The 21,744-nt window shown below is 40.3% G+C and overlaps 1 protein-coding gene across 13 annotated transcripts in view; it reads right to left on the reverse strand.

Annotated features, from left to right (window-relative positions):
* ZMIZ1 (zinc finger MIZ-type containing 1) overlaps window positions 1-21,744 on the reverse strand; it is a 325,404-nt gene that overhangs the window by 199,523 nt on the left and 104,137 nt on the right. For 10 of the 13 annotated variants that reach the window (XM_048946996.1, XM_048946995.1, XM_048947005.1 and 7 more), the window contains exon 3: window positions 19,160-19,242. The exons of 1 other annotated variant lie outside the window; for it this stretch is intronic. The gene's annotated coding sequence lies outside the window, so the exon portion shown is untranslated. Of the gene's footprint in view, window positions 1-1,970; window positions 2,009-19,159; window positions 19,243-21,065; window positions 21,225-21,744 lie in introns of all 13 variants that reach the window. 2 more of the 13 variants (XM_048947002.1, XM_048947000.1) reach the window with 2 other exon arrangements.

Below are 21,744 nucleotides of genomic sequence, written 5' to 3' on the forward strand. Positions count from 1 at the left end.
ATTACGAAGCTGAGCTAAAGCAGCGTTTCCAAATGTTCTGCTGAGAACATTTTTGAACACAGTACAGTCACTCATTTGGTTGGTGGTTTTGTTGTTGTTTTTGTTTTTCTGTCTTCTCTCTGCAAGCATGCAGGCAGCACACTCTCCATTTGAGCTAAACAAAGCATCAGCAGTTTGCTGGATTTGATCTCTCTTCCTAATTAAATGAGACCATTGAACATTACTTTTACATAAATATTGGAGCATACCTTGTTTATTTTAAAATCAGGAAGAACTTCAGGCAAAACACCCCCTCTTCCTTTCTCTTCCCTCCCAGGTGCCTGTCTAATGGGTCACTGTGTAATAAATCTATTCTTAGTGTATTTGCCCTGGAGCTGGAAGGCATGCACACGTGGGGCTGTGTTTTTCATACACTAGAGAATTTCAACAGATTTAAAGATAATCAGTGCACTCATGTACACATTGTACTTTTTTATTATTATTTCCTTTGGAGTCCCAAAAACAGATCTAGGTTTAGTTTAGATTCACCAGCATGTCTGCACTATGTATTTATAGGGAGTGACAAATTTCATGAGATGAGAGTTTCCTTTTGCTTTTACTTCAGATTTTTGACATTAACATCACATTGAAACTACAAAAATGAGAACAGGTGTTTTGGGGATTGGTAAAAGACCACACTATGTCATTACTGATAGATTTAGCTTGATCCACAAAGGTAAGGTTCAGATCCCCTTACACCTAAATCCAGGCAAATCTGCATTTGAAGCTTTGGTCTGGACCTGATGTATACTAATTAGAAACAAAATGTACAACTTGCATGCTGGTACACTCACAGATGTTCAGCAGAATGGTTAAAATGTGGACACAGTCAAAACAAGGCAAGCGATTGCTCAGCATTTGTGTTCATTGTGTTCTGCATGCCGAAGGGAGGCAGCCCACCATCAACACCCCATCCCCAGTCCCTTTGGACAGCCTCCAGCTAGCACTGCAGCACAGCAGCTGGCTGCTCCAAGGTCCTAGCTCCAGAAGAAACCAGCTGAGAGAAGTGGACAGTCAACTGCTACCAGCTCTGCCAACAGCAAGCCCTGGACAAGACAGTCCCACATTCCCCATAACAACACGGCGCGTAAAGATTCCTGTGCCAGCTTCCATGCTCTGCAGTTCCGTACAGCTTGCATGACAAAGGATCTCAGAGCATTTAGAGAAAAACAAAGCAGTCAACAGGGTCTCTAGGGACATTAGCTGCAAGACTGACTTGTGGTAAAATTAGTTCGCTCAGCTATACATGCTGCAGTCTTTCTTCAGCCAACAACGTAGCCACCACCACACAGCTTATTTTTATGGATGAATAGTGTTTTATAGTGTATAGCTCAGAACAGCTGAACTGAGTCAAACTGCTCAGTGCATATTAAGTTCTGTAACAAATGCAGGCCATGTTTTGGCTAGTTGCTCTCAAATGGTTCCACAAAAAGATTGGTCATTCATAAGCACACACTAAACAGGTTACAAACCTATTTATAATGGTAGTGTGGGGACTGTTTACCTTTTCTGTGTGCTGTTTCCTTACTCTCAGTGCATGACTGGACACAGAACAAGCAGCACTGTCAATGCCCTAACTTCACGGCCAGCAGACAAAGAGCAGTAACTATGCTCTCCTTTCATCCTTTCTCCTCTTTCTGATCCCTTGAAAGAAAGCCTCAAAACAAAAATATATTTCAATGCAGATTTCAGGAAAACTACTTATGCTACAGTCTGTGGAACTCCCTCATTCACTGACACTTGAACAAAGAAACCCTGCTTATCTGCATACTTCAGAAGGTAAGAGGACCATAAGCATAATTTATACTCTGGTGTAGCTGAATGTTTTCTGTTACTCAACATATTTTTTCGGTAGCGTATTCTCAAGCATACACACACAAAACTGTATCATTAATTACTCCATCAGTTTGAAAGTCTGTCAGGATTCTTACCTTTTCTTTTTGGCCACTTCCAGTATTTTGGTCTGAATCTGAACCAAGAAACAGGAACATAGATTCGTATTAATCAATCAATGATGGCAGTGCTGGTGTGTTCTAGTTTTTTATTCTGACTGCAAAGCAAAATTAAAAGCTATATTTTGCAAATTTGTGCATTATACATTGTAGCAGCAGCTGGTGGACTGCTGCTGAGACAGACAGCCTTTTCCCTCCCAGTCCCCTGTGACCATGATAGAAGAATTACAGGACAGCACGACCAGCTGCTGCTGCTGCCCCAGAAGCAGCAATACAAGGGCTCTGGAAAATAATTGGGGAGGTGGGGGAAGGGGAGAGGAGGGACAAAGAAGTTGGGGAAGGGAAGGCATTACCAAGGCTAAGCAAACAACATATTGCACCTTGCCTTCAAAGGAACAGCAGCTGAGCTGGTTTGGGCTTCCTTCAGTAGACACAAGACTCTTATACCAGTATGATACTTTGAAACAGCAACCATTTTTTTATAAGGACTCAGAGATTACACAAAAAGTAAGCAAAGGCAATGTTCTTTCCAGTCAGTTGACTGCAGCATTTTGCTCTTCAGTCCTCTAAGAACAAAGCAAAACAGAGACAAACTCCCTTCCTTGTAGCTTTGCAGAGCTGTACGACATTCTGCGGAGCAGTGCAAGGCAACAGACACATCACATCCTGCATGGCAGATCATGCTCTGCCTGCCTCCTGTAAAACCAGGATAACCAAATCCCTTCTCACACACACGCAGTCATGAAGGTAAATAATTGATGACTCCAGGACATCCATGTGCAAACACTAAAGATCACTTATTATGTAGGTGGGAAAGTGGAACAAGCTGGAATTACAGCAGTCTGTGAAAAAGCCACTCAGTGAAAATTCAGCTCATTTCTGTATTTGGTCGTTTAAGCAGTGACTCAGCCCAGGCAAGGATTGCCCATTCTTTCTACTCACCACACTAAAGGTCACCACAGCAAGACTGTAAAACACAAACACACTGCCTGACCAAACATCACCAACCTAACTCTCAGAGCCCAAACTTCCATGCTTCCTGTGGGGTCCCCAGGCTCAACAGCTCTGACCTGGGCTCACCCCACCCAAGGGGACTCTCCCAGCCCACACAAACACCGCTATGGTTCCTCTCCTAACACAGAAGAGTGTTCTTTAGGACAGTAGCTTTTAGTTTAACAGAAGTAACCTGGGAACACTTATTTGTAAGCAGTTACAATCTATCACACGTCCTGTGTTTTGTTGTGTGTATCTTCGTTCGCCTATCAAGTAACTTTAATGCAAGGCATTAGTTTGTCCAGAGGCTGCTACTTCATTCATACAGTTCTGAGAGCAAACAAAAACTTCCAGATTAATTGAAAGATAGATCAATGTGAGAAAACATTCAGCTATTCCAAATAGACAACTTAATATATAAGTAAACAAAACAACCTTCTATGCCCTGTACACAAAGACTTAATAAAGACATGCATTCATAATTTTCATTCAATATGGGAGAGTATGTCTGAGTTTAAATACATCTTATCTTTTAACTGCAGGACCTGCTTTTATCCAGTACATTTGGTCATTAAAAAAAAAAGAAAAAAAAAAAAAAGAAGAAATAAAAAGAAAACATCAAATCCTCTTTGAATTAATCTCAAACACAAACCAAGGAATGCATAAGGTCACAAGAAAGTACTGCTGGCTGAAACTGTTTTCATTGGTTTTGTTGTGTGTCAGAATCCCTTTCAAGATAAGCCCAGAAGTCTGTATACAAAACCAGCACCCCTATAAGCAGACACAGGCGTCTGTCAGTGTTTGGATTTCACATTCATTTTGGGAAGCTGTGCCAGTGATTGCTATCTGGAAAAACAGCTTTGGATATATCATCAATTTCCTGAAGAACGTATCAGCTTATTGAGTGGGGGTTTTCAGATTCTTGTATCTCATTCGATAGCATTACTCCTCACAATTTTTTTGAAAAACTACAGCTAAAATATTGAGATGCCTGTAGAAGACACTTCCTCATCAATCTAACTGTATCTCTTGCTGAGATTATCAGAGACTCAAGCTGCTATAAAGTTTAAAAAAAAAAAAAAAAAGAAGAATAAATCCTTCCTCTTTAGCATACTAGATCTCATCTATTTCTAAATCCAGAGACTATCTAATCAAAACACTTGTACATATGTTTGAGATTAGGCCCACCACCATTTTCATTTTTGATACTTACAGGAAAGGACTCCCAACAACAGTTGCCATTCTACAGCTACAAACTCACAGCTTACCACCCAGCCCCATTTTTTTTTTTTTCCTGCTTGTTCTACCTCCAGGAATACATTATCTAACAGCAAAAGTATCGGTCTCACAAGTACTCATCATGCAATTTCCTTCAGAATTCATTCTGTAGTAATTTTTGAAATTACCAGGTCCAAGTTCACTAAAACTTATGTATGTACAATGTAGAAATCAATGGTGGGGTCCTGGTGTGTGAGGACCCACCTTACTGAAAGCATGATCACAGTTAGAGAATCATAGCAAGCCTGAGTGTGGCAGGGCCCTCTAGGTCCACCCGGCCCAGTCCTAGCTCCAGCACAGACCCAGCATCGTGCCCAGGCCTACATCCAGGTGGTTTTTGGAGATCTGCAAAGAGGAGACTCTAGAGACTCCACAAGCAACTATGACAGTGCTCAGTCACCTTCGTATGACAAGTGTTTTCTCGTATTCAGATGGCACACCTTGTATTTCCATTTGTGTTTATTACCTCTTGTCCTGTTAATGGCCACCACTGAAAAGAGCCGGGCTCAATATTCTTTGCACTCTCCCTTCAAGTACTGCTAGACATTGGTAACGTTCCTCTGAGCCATCTCTTCTCCAGAATAAGAAGTTCCACCTCTCAGCCTTTCCTCATGGGGAGGTGCTCCAGACCCTTTGATGCCTTCACAGCTTTTTGCTAGACTCTCTACTATCTTCTCTCTCTTGCACTGGGGACCCTGCACTGCAGGTGTGATGTCACTGGCAGAGCAGAAAGGAAGAATCATCTCCCTCATCCTGCCAGCAACACTGCTTATGCAGCCCAAGACATCAGTAGCAATTTGTAGAAGCAATAAACAGTAACAGGGAAAAGGACACACTACTGGCACATGTTCAAGTTGGTGTCAACTTAGGACTCCTGGTCCCTCCAAGCTGCTTTGCAGTTAGGTGGCTCCAGTACAGCATGGGGCTGTACTTCTGCAGGTGCAGGACTTCACTTTTCCCTTTACTAAAGTTCCTCAGTTTGTTCAGGTCCCTCTGAATGACATCAAAGCTCTCTGGCATATCAACTACTCAGTGCTGTATCCTCAGCAAACTTGTCCCATCATCCTGATCATCAAGGATGATGTACATGAGTACAAGATCCAGCACTGACCCTTGGGTTATGCTGCTAGTTATGGCTTCCAACTAGAGTTACTACCTCACCAGCACTCTTTCTGGCAGGCGCGGTTGAAAGAGCCAGAAGTAATAGCACAGAAACCAAATTACCCTTTTACTCCCACCAGCGTTTCTAAAAAACAGCAAGACACAGCTGGAAACAGATGTCTTCTAGCTACTCATGTTCTTAGAAAAAATCCTTTCATAACATATAGTCCCAAGAGCTGTCACACTGACATTTACCTCAAGGATATGCATTTCCTGCAATTTACCCAGACTTTTACTCAGTCTTTATTCTTGAGAAATGGAAACTGGTAAAGTTCAGAGGAACAGTGTAAAAATTCGCAGATACCAATACAATCATATATTGAAAAGAAAAAAAGTTTTCCTCAGAACAACTTTATCACTTACAAAAACTTGTTTTAACTTCAGTTTTCTATATGTTTGGACTAGGCGTCACATGCATCCACGCACAACAAAAACATTCATCCATGACTTCAAGGTGATACAGTGGCAACACGGACTATGGTGAATATTCAGTATTCATGCCAATTTATAGCTTTGTTTGAGGACAAAGTTTATATTACACAAGTTCCAGGGTTAAACTACACAGGAGCCTTCACTGTCCTCATAGAAGTCTTAACCATTTAAGGAAGAGTATAATTTTTTTTTTCCCCATAATTCATTAGGAAGCATTTATAGAACATCTTGACTTACTGCCACAAGACAACCAAGGCATGTGGCCTCAAAAGACCCAGTGCTATGTACATGGAAGCAGAGGATCAATAAAGAGCAGTAAATAGGGTATAATGATAACCTGCACCTGGAGCAGCCTATTTCAGGTATTGATTTAATGTGGCTCTATAGTGAAAATACAAGCTAGGCAGGTCTCTTCCTAGGCAGCAGCCCTCTCGATGACATCTCAGATACTTAAACATTATCTGGAGTTACTCGTCTCAGTGATTGAACCATAGCCTGCTCCTCCTTCCTTTTTGACCCAGCACCACTTCTGAACTCGACCTTCTTTCAATATTTCCAACAAGAATAAAGCCTTTGATCCTTCTAGGGGTTTGGCACCATCTTAAAGAGGTGGCCATTGTCTGCTGCTCTTTGCATAGGAGCATTTTTTGCTTTCCCCTCCTTTATCTCCTTGCTGTTTACTTTTACTTACCCACAATTCGCTTGCTTCACTTATTTAATCAAATGCTACACCTGAATGTTTCTTCCCATCCCGGTAGGTGGCCACTGCTCAACAGCACAGAAACGTAAGAGAAACGTTTCATGAAAATGAATTCAGCAGATGTTAGTAGTAGTAAGTTAGCTCTGTGTAAGTAATTTTACTCCTGCTAAATATAAACACATGCAAAGGTATTTAAAATATTCCACCATCCACTCATTTTAAAAGATGAAAAACTTAAAAATTTAAGAGCACAAAAAGTTTGTTTTGAAGATCCTGTGGCTTCATCACATGCATTTTCCTAAGATTTTTGAAATCAGAGAACGTGTCTGTACTTTGCCTTCCACAAATATACATACTTACACTTGAGCAATTATTTCACATTTCATGCAAAAGGCATTAGAAACATGACACCTGGGCTCACGTATTTAGCTTGAAGCTTCAACATGATAATGTGTTCTGTGTGTGTGTGGCCAAAAAAAAAAAATCAATCGCAAACTTGGCTCTGCATGTATTTATATGCAAAGAAATGAATTTATCAGCTATAGAAGGCGAAGGCAATCCTCTAAATGCTGTATGTTGTATATTATTGACTAATATCAAAACTGATTCCAATCCACTAATCTGTTTTCAGAAATCCAACTATCTTTATGAAACAAAATGAGCAAGTTTGTTCAATCCCCTGGTTTTGTGCATAATGTCATGCGGTTAGGAACCAGTGTAGATATTGCTTACTCAAGCTCTTTAATAAGGGGTAATTTGAGACTAACATCTACAGCCATGCAAGATACTGTTAAGGCAGGGACTAAGCATTGAAATGAAACTCCACAACAAGCCCTATTTCTGAAATATCTTCAATTCGCCACTGAAGTTCATTCTCAGTGAAGAAGAATCATTCTATAAAGAAGCAGAAAATGAACTTGAAATCAGTTCACTTTGAGATAAACACTACTAATACTTAAAGCCATTTGACAATGGCTATTTAGAAAAAGAAAGTTCTATTTACGCCTGATATATTACTGAGGCTCCCTACTAAGAAGAACAATCATTTACTAGACGATTACTTTATTATGTAATTACTCAAAACATATATACATACCATCTTAGATGATATGTGGATTACATAAAAAACTATGTTGTCTTTATAGCTCCCAGACCAGTTGTTTGAAGACGACAATGGCAGAGAACAGTTTGACGAGCTTCTGACTGAAGACTATAGTTGGCAATGGTTCAAAACAACAACTCACAGTGGATGCAATGCCATGGGAAGAATCATAGAATGGCTTAGGTTGGAGGGGTCCATAAAGATCATCTGGTTCCATACAAACAGAAAACAGGGTTTTGCTATGTACTACTAAATCAGTGAGATTATTTTGGTTCAGAAAAGCAGATTGTGAATTGCCTAAACATAAGTGCAAAGAAAAAGGTGTTGCAGCACTAGGAAAAATACTGACAAGACAATTCAAATGGCATAGTAACATGAAGTACAATACCACTGTTCATAGGGCCTACAGCAAATACCTGGCTTAGAGTATGCATTTGGTGGAACAGCAAAGATCTCTCCCAGTCTGTATTCAGTGTATTGCTCACTGCTGCACCATCACAACATGCACATGTCTCCTATGTGCAAAAAACAGTCCCAGAAGATTTCTGGTGTTAACTTTATTTAACAATGCAGATGGAATAAAACTTACTCCACAAAACACAAGCTTCATGTGTTCATACATTTCCTCAACAGCAAGGGTATAACTTTTTCTGCCAAATTATAAGGTAAAAAGTGATTTATTTTTTCTACATGGTTCTAAAGAGCTAGTACACATACGTATGTTTCTTGTACTTGCATATGTAATCAATATTTTACATTTTCTATTTTTACTTTAAAATGACAGCTCATAGGAATAATTAGTAACTGCACAGATTGGCAGAAACCCAATCTCTGGAGAGTTCTTTGTTTATGGCTGTTTTTCCAAACTGAAATCCAAGTGCCTTTAATTTGCTACCAGAAATAGTGGACTGGAACTAACTTTTTGCTGACCATCTTAAACGAAAAACTAATGGCAACCAATGCAGTAACAAAGCTGAAAGATAGCTGTCCACAACTTTTTACCTGAAACATTATCCTTTGATAAGCAGCTTGTTTAAAATTCCCCAAATAATAAACATAAAAGTTTACTGTTTAACTATTTAAAAATAAGTACAAGAATGAAGACCACCTACCCTACACTTCTGCTACTCTTCTTGATGTAACTTAAATACAGTATGAATAATAATTTAAGCATTGTTATAAACCTGAATGCCGTGGGAATCACAGACGTGCCACGCTGGGTTAATCCAGCAATCCACCTAGCGTGGGATTCTGTCTCCCAGGATGACAGACAAGGAGTGCTTGCAAGCCCAGCCATTATCTGTGCTTTATTTCCCTTCTACTCCCCAGCTTCCACAGAACATATGCTTCCTTTGGAATCTGGTCATGAACCTGCTGTCCATAACTGTGCTTAACCTGCTGGTCTGCCTACACAACCTCCTTTGACAGCAGACCGGCCAAGCAAGGCAATTTCTCCTGGTGCAGGACCACTGCTCTTCTACAAACGGGCCTTGCAAGAATCCGTAACAGTGTATTAAGGCTATTTTTGGAAAGACCTGTAAAAATCAATTCCAGTACCTTCAGCACTGCTTTAGAGCGCTGGCATGCAGCAGCCAAACACACCTCTTGCCCCTGGGATGTTTCTAAGAAATTCCCATCACAAGGAGTGCAGCAAGAAGAAAACAGGAATTACCATGGAGGCACTTGGCCAATACTCTAGGCTAGAAGAAAACAAACTGTTCATGTAAGCAAAGTGTTGCTGCTTTATTTTTCCCCCAAGCATTCTGAGCACAGAAAAAGCAGAGTCACACACCCTATTCACATGGTTGTGACTCTGCTGGTTGAAAAGTGTCAACACCTAACCTAACAGCAACTCACCACTGCCATTTTTCACCATTACAAGTTAGGTATCACTTCATCTTCACTTGCTTTAACTGAACCTTTTTTATTGTTACTATTATTTTAATTTGTTCCAAGCATCATTATCCCAAAAACTCTAGTTAAAACTTGGCAAAGGAAAGACAAGGAAGAGTCACATGGAAAAATTTACTTCTTACCAGCCAGCTGGGCTACTTCTGTGATGATTATCTGTTCCTCGCAGAAGCAATGATCCAAAGCTACTATTTACATGTTTAAACTAACTTAGCTCAGTTTGATTCTAATGGTTCATGGAATAATCATCTGAGCTATCTAGTTGGCAGATCTGAATGGCAGGAACTTCTTCTCGAGACAGCAATAAGCTGCTGAGAACACATGCTTTTCACAGCCTAATCTTTCTCTGTCTGAAGTCTATCTGTCTGAACGATGAGTACATTTCAAGAGAGGTAACAAAACAGTTATGATGGACCACACACATGGTTTCAGACAGAGTTTCTAGGGCACAAACGGAGACAGTTGTCCATCTCCCTTGGTGCATTCAATTGCAGTAGAGTAGTCCTGCCTTTTTCAAAGGTCAGCATTAGGGATATCCTCTGGAAAACATTCACCTTTGATCTCAGCATTTTTTACCATTCTGGACACCTGCTGGCACCGATCACAAGAGCCAAACACTCAGCATTATGCTTATCTATCAGCTTTGATTCATAAAGAAAAAAAGTACAATATTTCCTCCACTTACACTACCAACCAGCTGAGCCATCCATATCCATTATTCCCCTTACCTTCAGTTACTCTCTCAGTATTGCTGATGGTGCAAGTGGTGCACAAGGGACGCAGACTAAGGCAGAGAAGAAACACTACAGAGTTAGGTGTAATTAAATAAACAAAGAAAAAAAACCACCAATTTATACATACTTGGAGTTACAAAGAAACACAGATAATATGAATTGACCTTGACATTTTGCCAGATAACTTAAATCCTGAAAAACATCCCCTAATGACCTGAATATAATACCATGGTGTTCCAATGTCACTTAAATACTGTGGTACACTTCCACTAGCAGCATGGTCTGCAGAGTTACCACAGGATTATGCTGCCACTAAAATATTACTTAATGCTGCTGAAATTTCAAATTAATCCTGGGAGCTAAATTATTATTTAACTCTGCTTTTGCAGAGATATGTTCCCCTAGTTGTTCTAATAACAGCAATTCCACAAGTAAAAGGCTGGTACTGTCTTCTCAGGGTTGCTTAAATGGAGAAGTGGGCCTCTAAACTGCCAAGTAAATTAATGCATTGGTGCATGGCCAATTGTGATCAAGAAAATAATTTGAGAAAAATGGGCTCAAATACTTAGAGTGGCTCACAGCAATGTGCTGAAGAGGAATAGTATTATTTCACAATAAAGGCAGAAACAAGTCCAGTTTTCCCAAGGTGTAAGTGCATATGCACTCACACGTTCCCCTCTATCACTACACTGCTCCACAGGCAGAGGACAGTATTTGAGGGGTCACATTCTGCTAAAGTAAACTGCACAGCTGTTGGTAACTGATGAAACCAATCTGTGCCAGCCAAGGATGTGGCTTTTAAGCCATGCTGAGCGCTGGTTTCCCAAACTTAAATAAATAAATGTTGCCTTTTTACAGCTCTGCTTTTTTAATTTATTTTTATTTTTGGTTTTCATTTTTTTTAACTACACAATTCCCGTTACTAGTGAGTGTTTTATACATTTTGGTAACTGTAGCACTTTAATGCTAGGATGAACACCTCATTATAACCAAAACACAAACACTTTTGCTAACATATGAAGTACGCAAAAGGTAGAAAAAAAACAAAGGGTGGACTAAATGCAAAGGAAGATCATCTCTCTTTGCTCAAACTTGGCCCATTTCTAGCCTTGTGGTTAGACTAGTTTGTCTCTCCCAGCTAGAGCATCAGGCTGTTCACTCCTTCTGCAGCCAAATGCCTTAAGCCTGGGAAGTGTTCCCAAGAAGTACTGTAAAAGTGGCAAATGAGAAACAAGATGGGGCCAAACATAGGGGCCGAGAACAACTTGTGGTTTTAAGTCTACATTTGGAATAATTAATCCTTTTCCTTATTAAAACTGTTGCTTACTTCCTCATTCATTAATATTGGCCTTGTTTACGCATGTACCCAGACCAGAGATTTTCTCCTCCCTTCAAATATAATTTCCTGCTATTGATAGACACTTTCAAGTGCTGGATCTGTGCATGTCTACATGGCATATTGCAGGCAGAGGCGAGCTTCCTTGGCCACCATCCAAGCCAGCTGTAAATGAGCCAGCTCCAAACTGGAAGCTGTGTAAGCACAATTAGCACAGCAGTAAGCCTGATCTAACACATCCTGCCAAGAGACCGAGCTTATTAGCTCAGGCTCAACACAATGCTAACGATGGATGTGGGCTTCTGGTTTGGCTCCATACAGCATGTGGCCAGCTGAAGATGAGCAGACCAAGCTTACATCTGCTTATGAGACAAGGTGTAGGTACATGCTCTCTTCAGGTACGCCACTGCACTGCAAGGCCTATTTGTTTCCCTCCACAAACTGCAAGATTCTCGGAATGCAAACTAACAGGATAAATGTTTCTGAGGCCTACAAAGGCTGAAAGCAGATGGAGAAAGTGGGGATCTCCAGGTGGGAATGTCAGAGGCAGCAGGAGAAAAAAAAGCATCATGTAACTGTTAGAGGTACAGGAGACAAGCACCAGAAATGCCAAGGGCAAGGGAGAGTAAGACTGCAAACTGGTAACGGGAATTGAGAGCATTCCACCTCCAGCTCATCACCTTATATCAGGTCCAGGGAATAACTGTAAAAAAAAATTACCATGTAATATATGCTAAGTGGACCCTATGTGTGGACAAGCATCTCCAAAGAAAGAAGAATACACTCCATTTGGTGGATGTTTGAGAGTCCAAAGGAGGAACGTGTACAGAGAAAGAGACACCTGTTATCTAACTGAGACCTGAGAAAATCGACTCCATCTGATATCACATTTTATACTAAAGGAACAGTGATAAGCTAGTGGTAGCAACTGGCCCTAGTTTCTAAGAGAAAGTTATGATTTCAGAGCAAAATGAGACAAAAACCAAAGGGCAGCAATGAAAATCATCAGGAAAAGAAAAAGGAAAAAGAAAAAGGAAAAGGAAAAGAAAAAAAAAAAAAGAAAAAAGCACCAAACAGAAACCAGCTGACAGGAGTTACTTGGTGAGGCTCTGCCCACCCAGCAAGAGAACACATAAACAAGAGGAGAAAATTCTGTTAGAGAAGTGCTGCATTCAAAGGCAACAAAAGGAAATACCTTCTTATTCAACATGCAATTATATTGATTAACTCTCTGCCACCAGACTGCTGCTGTGGAAAACACTCAGTATCTATGAAAGGTGTTGTTCATGTCTGTTTTCTTCTTCTCACTTTATTTGCAAAGCAGTAATTTTAGTTTTCACTTGCTTAAGCTTTCCACTGTATAGAACAGGTAACATGAGTGAGAAGTGACCCCATGTGGAGCTGCAAGTAGGCTCTTCAGCTTATTTACATTCTGAAGCTGAATTAGGTTCATTCTCACTTGTGAGATCTTAATCTACATGGAGGTTTTTTCCATGGTCTGCTAGCTCAAAATCTTGTCTTAGAAAAGCCTATGTTTGATCTTTAGCAGAAACGATACATTCTCAGCTGAGTACAGCAGTTTAAATATATTGACCCAATATTCAGGATGGGTTACACATCTGCTGGCATTTCACATGGTGCTCATTCATGCCGATACGCAGACTTCAGTCGTACCTATCTTCACGATTCAAGAGAATCGCTGATAGTGCTTGAAAGTATTCTTTTCCTTCCTTTTCCCCATCCTTTCATAAGCTTCTAAAAACATTGACAAATCAAGCAAGATTAATCATACCAGGTTAAGAGATGGACTTAGCTACAGACAAAAGAAAAACAGAGCTAAGATTACTGTCACATTGTTCTTTTGTCTTGAGGAGGAAATATATTTCTCTCTTCCCACTTGAAGGCCTCTAAAAGAAAGCTATATTATCAGAAACATCAAGGCTTAATAAAAAGTGTGAAAAAACGGTTGTACCTTGTATTTCTAGCTTCAGTAAGATTAAACAGATGAGTTTAAATACTTTTCAATATCAAACATATTTTAAAACTCCCAACAGAATTACTGCTCTACATCAATTTACCTTATTTAAAATTTCTCAGTCATTAATATATATAAATAAAATACATAATCTCCAACTGTAACAGACTCAGTTCTGAAATGAGTCACAACTTCTGCATACACATATACATGTAATGCATAGAACAAACATACACATAAGCTATATGAGTGAAATTAACCCCCATCCCCTTGCTGCTTTTACTGAAAAGATGCAGATTTTTGGCAGCAAAAACAGTGGATCTCGAACACCCTAGAAGAATTTCCAGGAGCTGGAAGAACACACTGAGGAGACGAACGAGGTTAAAAGAGCAGGCAAAGAAGCAATATCACTGCCAGTTAGCTATAAATACTTTTGTATTGAACAAAAATAAATATTCGAGCCGCATACTATTTCTTTCGGAAATATTTGTTTACACAGGAATGCAAGCTAGCATCCTTTCTAAGGCCATAAGAATCTTGTCTATATCACCATAAAGTAGTTTTAGTACAGGATACAGCAATTGCCAGTACAGTCACATGATAAACAGAATATATGAATACTGATTTTATTTAGTCTTCCTTCAAAGCAATGTAATCCATTAAAAATAATAATGAAAAGAAATCAGAAGCCCTCTGCTTAAAGAAGTACCTCAGACAAAATGGTTCATCTACACTGTCTGTGTACATTGCTTATTGCTTGAATAGAGAAAAAGCAGGATAAATTGCAATGTGCTTGTGAAGGTTCTGTTTTTTTTAACCAATACTGTTCTGTCAGTACAAATTCATCCAGACAGAGAACTCTTCATTAAAAGTATAATTTATTTTGGTTGCTTCTCACTACACTGAAGTGACATCTTTCCCAACCACTGTCAAAGGCAATTAAGAACGCAGTGCTTTCTGAGCATAAGTTTCAATCCTGATTCCCTTTGACCTGCCTAAACAAAGTTTCCTTGTAAAAACTTGAGAAATCCTCAGTGCAAGAGGGAAAGCCAAACGGTGAGGAAAAAAAACATTATTAAGATATACATATATCATCATTGCATAATTATCTGGAAAAAAATTTTACGCTTCTGATAAAAGCACTGAACTTACAAATCAGTGAGATGCACTACGGAACAAAATAAAACACTGGACATCTTCGAAAAAGTGAAGCTGTTGTGTGCTGTTTCTGTTGTGTCATGAGGTGTACTTGTGCCTCTTTTTTACCTGAGGTTTGCTAAGGTAGTGTAGAGCTTCTCTGACAAGCACAGCACTGGGGACAATATAGGGGGGAAAGCAGAAAGGCAGCAGCATTTTGCTCTGTTACACTTAATGAGATTTTTGGGGTATTTCTCCTCATTTCTGCTTGTTCATATGGAAAAAAATGCTTTTTTTCCATATACAGGCAGAAAGTGCTTAAACACAGTGTGCCTTTGAATCATGGCTTTCTTTTAAAGAAGATATATACAAGTCCTCTAAAATTCATAAGTGATGTCAACTGTTGAAACAGTGCTTTTTACCTCACAAAGATGGATCCCATACCTTCGGGGTGCTTAGCTCCACGCCATTCCCTCTCACTCACTAGAATAACTGGTAAGGCCTCCACGACTGCAACAATGCAGAGGACTTGGCCAATGACCATGACATGGTTCTTAAGTCACAGCATTCAAATGGTTTCTTTCTAGCAGTATATGCTAAAGGAAAAAGTGCACTCCCCTCCCCACTACAAACATGACAGGAGGCATGGGTGCCTTTCCCAGGAGCACTGGGAAAGCAGAGGTGACCTGAAGGGCTCAGCTGAGCCCAGCCTTCACAATTAGAAGCAGCAGAAGTGCACACAGAGGCAATTCCACCTCAGCAGCCCAGAGGGTGACTGTTGCACACAATATGCCAACCTTTACAGCACAGAGCACTTCCAAAGTTATCACCAGTTCTCCCACTTTTTAGAAGGGAAAACATCCATCTTTTCTTTTATTAGTCAACAAAACTGTTGCAGGGGGAGGAATTTCTCATCCTCACACCACCAGCCTTATTTCCTAGTGCATCTTTCCTTATTGTTTCTTCTTCCTACCCAAACCCCTTTCCAGCTATTCATTTTTTTTTTTTTCTTACTGCTGTTGACAACATTTGTGTGTTGCTTCCCTACTGCCCCCACAGATATGCAGAGATAGCAACAGGAGTCAGACAGTATGGCACCGGTGGCAGCCAGCCATGGCACATTTTACCCAAACAGAACACAAATCTTATTCTAGTAAGAAAAATGATGCTACGGTTCCACACCATAATAATATCATTAAATAATTAGCCACACTAAAGATCGGCTGCAAAATGTTTGATAGAGGAGGAAGGGGCAAGGAAGGCCTGGTGCCATGCAGAATCCAGGCTCTTCCTCCACTCCTGACCTATGCAGGCTGCTTGTTACTACACAAGTTCAGGGGTGGAATTTGGGGAAAACCAAATCTTACTGAGACCTAGTTTAAGGAAAAACTCTGTGATAACCTGTGTGCAATCTGATACAATTACCCAACTCACACTGATACACAATGTCCACTACTCATACACCAAAGTGGCACACACAACACCCAGCCACACTGCTGTGACCATTTTTCTCAGTGGCACAGCTGCAAGAAGCAGCTCTTGCCTCTGGCCACTTTTTATCGACTCCCTCACATTGCCCTCTCCTCTACTCCTCCCTTATTACGGCTTTGTGCAGGGAATTTAGTTGGTGAAGCTAAAAATGCTCCATTCACAGCCTCCCTTCCTCCCCACTTTTGCAGGACTGCATTTAAAACAGATCTGTTCACTGCCTTTGTTCCAGAAGCAGTTCAGCTCATCTGGAAGGAGGAAGGCAGGAGAAGGAAGGTACATCTCTTCCAGCTCAGGGGTGCAGGAGATAGCACAGGGTCTACTTCAGCACACTTTGCCTCTGAGACTTGATATACCCATAATATTACAGGCTACTATAGAGCTTTTCACAATCCATTCCAGCTTGAGCTGTGTTTGCAAAGTCTCAAAAGGAGCCTGCGCTATTCCTACAATTAGAAAGAACAGGTTTGCATAATCTTAACCCTCACATCCCAGGAACCACAACTAATTCACTGCTTTTCTAATTTGACTTGGGGATTCTACAGTGCAGCAGCAGGACTTAAGAAATGGCTCTTCACTGTAACCTCATTTGAGTGATCATCTTTTGTTTGCATTACTCCAGTTTGCAAGCTGACAGCTATCAAGTCAGATTACAGAATGCCACTCACAGTGACACATGCCAAAAGTAAACCATTAAGACTATCTAAATAGCAGAGTTAGGCTTAATATTTTAGTTGCCAGGAATTATGCTACGGAAGAAATAAATGCAGCAATCAGTTTAAAAAAAAAAAAAAAAGGCACCAGGTATCTTAACATATTCCTGTAGAAATCAGTTATTATTTAATAGGAAATTAATAAAGGGAATTATTAAAATGGTCACATAAAAATTTCTGAAATCCTAAAAATCCCACATCTAAATTGCAAGGCATTTAAGCTGATAATAAAAATAAAAGAGAGGAAAAAAAAGAATTAGAAAGAAAAAAATCCTCCTAAAAACCCTGTTCTTTCTGTGTGTTTATGAAGGCTCCGGAAATACCATGGCAAACATTCCAGCTCTACAGCAGTGCACCACGTGACCCCACAGCACAGCAAGGAACTTCGATCCCAAGTATCTTCATGGAATAAAACAGTGAGTTTTATTTTTACTTTTTAAACCTTCAAGTGCAGGGAAATCTTCAGTAGATTTTCAAGCACCCTGTTCAAAAAGTATGGGGTTTTTTTCTTTCCTTTTTTTTTTTTTTTTAAATCTTTTAACGATTTGCTGCATTTCTATGACTGCGTGTGTTATTTTTATAGTAAAAGATCAAAGATTTAAACTTACATTCACCAGGTACAAAATACACTACACTCCTCAAGGAACCACTAAAAACATTTGCAATGTCATCTAAATCTTGTGTTACAATCAGTGCTCCTGTATTTCTCAATACAGCCAAGATATTTGCCTATTGAAAAATACAGCACAGTTAAAAACTCTCCCCCTTCTAATCTTCCATTACGATTTTAGTTAGAGCTATTGATGAAAGGATTTATGCATATGAGCTGTACTGAATGTTACCAAAAAATACTTAAAATGTGAGCCTGAATAAAAACCTTCCATTTTTACAATAATTCAAGTACTTGGAAGTACCCATTTAAGATGTAGGAGTAAGGATGAATCATAATGTAATAGTTAGGTATCAGCTGAAATTTGTGTTTTGTCTTAAAACAAAATAGAACAAAGCAGTGCTGTACAAAAACGAAAACAATTCTGCAGCACAAAAGCACAGCAAATGGCAAGCACACACCACTAACTTGCTTTAGTAGCCATGTCAGAAATGCTCCTAATTATCAGAGGTAAAAGAGAGATGGCATTTCTGCTGGAAGCAAGTTTTACACTTTATTCTTCCTCTCCCCTCTCTTTCAGCCTATAAATATTAGTCTTACACATTTTTCTCCCATGCAGCTCTTGAAAAGGTTGAGTTTTTCAAGGCTGAGAGCAGATAGAAATGTTCATCAAGAAATGCCTTCGGGTCAACTGTCTGTAGCTCATCAAAGCGCAGTGCTGAAAATATGGATGAAGGGGAGGAGGATTATAAGAGCATGGTACAGCAGATTAAAAAAAATATCTATGCTCTGATGATCATTAGCTTTATCCTTTTGGAAACGGATTCAGTTATCATCCAGGCACCCTTGGTGGTGGTGGTGGTCACAAGGGTACTGACTCCTCCCCTCCATTTCAGCTGCTTTCAAAACAACCACAAATATGTGAAAGTTACTTTAATGGCATTTACCAACACAAGGAAATGCCACAGGGATGTGATTAAGAGTGAAAGTGGAGATGAGCCACATGACAGTGAAAGGAAAGGCAGCTGGTCCCCAAAACAATTAATACATGGACCAAGCACTTGAGAAACCCTGATCCATACTGGAAATAAAGCAAAGACAAGACTCCTGGCTTACAAAATACTTAAAAATATCTTAAAAATAATAAAAAAAAATTATGGAGCATTCACTACCTGCTTTTTTGCTCTGTGCAACAGCTGGACATAAGATATTGAACACACTATTGAAAATACTGTTCGTTTCTACTCAGGGACTTCTCTGTTTATTATAAATGCACATTTATTGGCAGCAAGTAGAACGTATTATTGCTGTGTTTTATAGCTCGAATGGCTCATGCAAAGAGTAATTTGTTTGTATTCAGTATCACGATCAATAGCTGTACCAGGGATAGCCCAAGGAATGTTTATGCTGAGGGCTTTGCTTGCAGTGTTTCACTGTTGCGATCAATTGACCAAACAGGACTGATTCTTAAAAAAACAAATAAACTTTGATAGCAACCAGATCAGCCATTAAGACATAAGAAATGATGCATCATATGGAAAATGGCCAAAGATCCACAAGTACTTTCAACCATCTGCTGGTCCATAAAGCCTTCCTACCTGAATATTTCCCACCGGCCTTTCTTCCTCTCGGTATCTGGGGCCGGTTTCCTCAGTGCCCTCACATAACAAGATCCATTTTCCTGCAATACAAGCACAGACACATCATACTTCCATTCTCCTGAGTGACATGGTAACATGTGAAAAAGCTCACTGAGCAGACCTCAGACAAATGGAGAGCATTTGGGAGGCCCAGTAACAACCCCAGGGCACCAGAGCTGAGACTCAGCCCAGATTTCCAGCTACCCCAAACTCTGCAAGTTCACTCCATCATTTCAAGTCTTACAGGCTTCATGGTCCGTAAAAATGAGAGGAGGAAGAGGTAGTAAAATTCTACCATGCCGAATGGCCATCTTTTTCACCCAAAGATCATGCTGAAGCATCTTTATTCTCTTCATACAGGAACTTGCTGTCTGCTATGAGTTAAGTGCCATTTAAAAAAATAAACACCCCCAAACTCTGCTTAAGCGGATATGCCAAAATACCACAAAAACACCATCCTGTCTGTAGAAAAACAAAGCGAGTTTATGGATTACACTGGCACAGCACTACGACTTCTAGGAAATGCTTTTTAATTATAAAGAAATACTGTAAAGGAAGACAGCAGAATGTTTACGGGCACTGCGTATTTTGTTACATGCTGTTTCAGCAGTCAGACAAGGTGTCTTTCCAGGCGTATGCTGCTAAGACTCTAAAACTCAGCACATATTGAAGAAAGGAACAGAATGAGAACATTTTGCTTCTCTTTTGACAAAATTCCAAGCAACTTCTATGCAAAATAATATTTCATCCAAGAAGAAGAAGCAAGGCTGATGGAAGAAAATAATGTGCATCTTGTGGTCAGTCTAGAACCCCAAAATGACCAGCTGTGGAAGCAGCCACCTTGTTAGCACCTGATGTGATGCAAAAGCCACACTTGAGCCCCACAAAAAAAGTAGAAAACCTTCAAGTTTTTCAAGCAACTTGTTACATGTATTTAGTGTTTGTTACACAATCTTATTTACTCTTCTCACTGATATCATACAAAGAATAAAAGCATCTGAATAACATGCTTGAAACAACCATTCCATCCCTGGTATATACAGAGCTGCCAAGAGACAATTTGCTTCAGCTGGGAACTTTGCTGTTCTTCTTGTCCCACAGCAAACGGCAATTTTAGGGAAGTTACATATTGACAGACACCCTGAGTGAATGATTGGCTTTTAAGGCCTCACTGAACTGTGAATGTTTTCCCCTGAAACACATTTATTCTCATCCAGAATTTTCCCTAGTGCTTTTGTTCTGATTACACAAGCCGGGGGAAACACACTAAAGGATTCAGGTTTAATATGTGTTAACATGACTTTCTCTGCTAATACAGACTAAGTTCTTAATTAAGTCAAAATTAATTATTTAATCTAACTTTTAAGTTTGCTTTCTTCAAAGGATAAACTTCCGTTCTGCCTATCCCAGCAGCCAGATTCCATCCCTGGCTCTGCTGGTGCTACAGGACAGGACTCAGACACTGGGCTGTAGCATTTACTTGGCAGCTTCAGCTCTGCCTCACAATTCTCCCTCCTGGGCGCTCACTTCCAAGCCTGCATTTGTGCAGCTGCATGGCTAGCTGGACGAGGAGCTCATTTCCTCTAGCATTTGTCTCATAAACAGCTGTGCCAACACAACACAGGGAATGGGCACGAGGGCAGAAGTGATCAGCCGTGATGGCAGAGGGTCAAACAGAGTCTGCTTAAACCAGCTCAAACCACACTGTCATGAAATAAGGAGCCAACCCTTCACTCCACTCCTTTGTGTTTTAGTTTGTCCATCTGTAAAACTGGCACCACAACTCCTACTCTATTTTATAAAGCACCTCTGAAAAGGGCAATCCCATTAACATTTCAGTGAATTCACATTACAGACCACTCACCCTTTCTGCAAATCAGGTCCAAACTTCTTCCAAGGACACTGGCACAGTCCTCATCAGCATCTGCTCCGTGCTTTCGCCTCACAACCTGCTCAGAGGCTGGGCTGGGCCAAGCCCTGCCACCACACCAGGCAAAGACTTGCTCAGAACCAGATTCAGACTCTACAACAGAACAGTTTTTTTTTAAAGTCCGATTAGCTCTCTCACCCTATTTCTGGGAAAATCCCCAAACCAGTGACACTGGCATAGTTTTGGAGAAGGTGACTATGAGAATAAAAGAGCAGCAGAATAGCAGTTCACTGAAAGCACCCTAAAACCAACATCACAACCTTTCTTGGCTTAAAGCCACAGCCTCACAGCATGTTTTTCTCCTTTCTGACCGATGCCTAGTCTACGTCCTGTGAAGCAGCCGCATGAGTATGCTCAGGGAAGAACCAAGCACTTTGTGCAAGCATCCGGAGGTGCCAGGTGGCAAAACTGTTAGCTGAGGGTTCTGGAAGAGAAGAGGGAAGCCCATGGCTCTAGGGACAGCCAATAATTCCTGCGTGTACAGATCCAGCAGAGGGAGCACAAAAACAGAAGGATTTTTTCTTGGCCAAATTTTGGCTATGAAACACTGAATGTTTGAAATCCCAGGCACTTTGTATTACATTATTTCTGTAGTAATGCACGTGTGGTGTGT

The sequence above is a fragment of the Lagopus muta genome, chromosome 5, assembly GCF_023343835.1.
Source record: "Lagopus muta isolate bLagMut1 chromosome 5, bLagMut1 primary, whole genome shotgun sequence".
Taxonomy (NCBI): Eukaryota; Metazoa; Chordata; class Aves; order Galliformes; family Phasianidae; genus Lagopus; species Lagopus muta.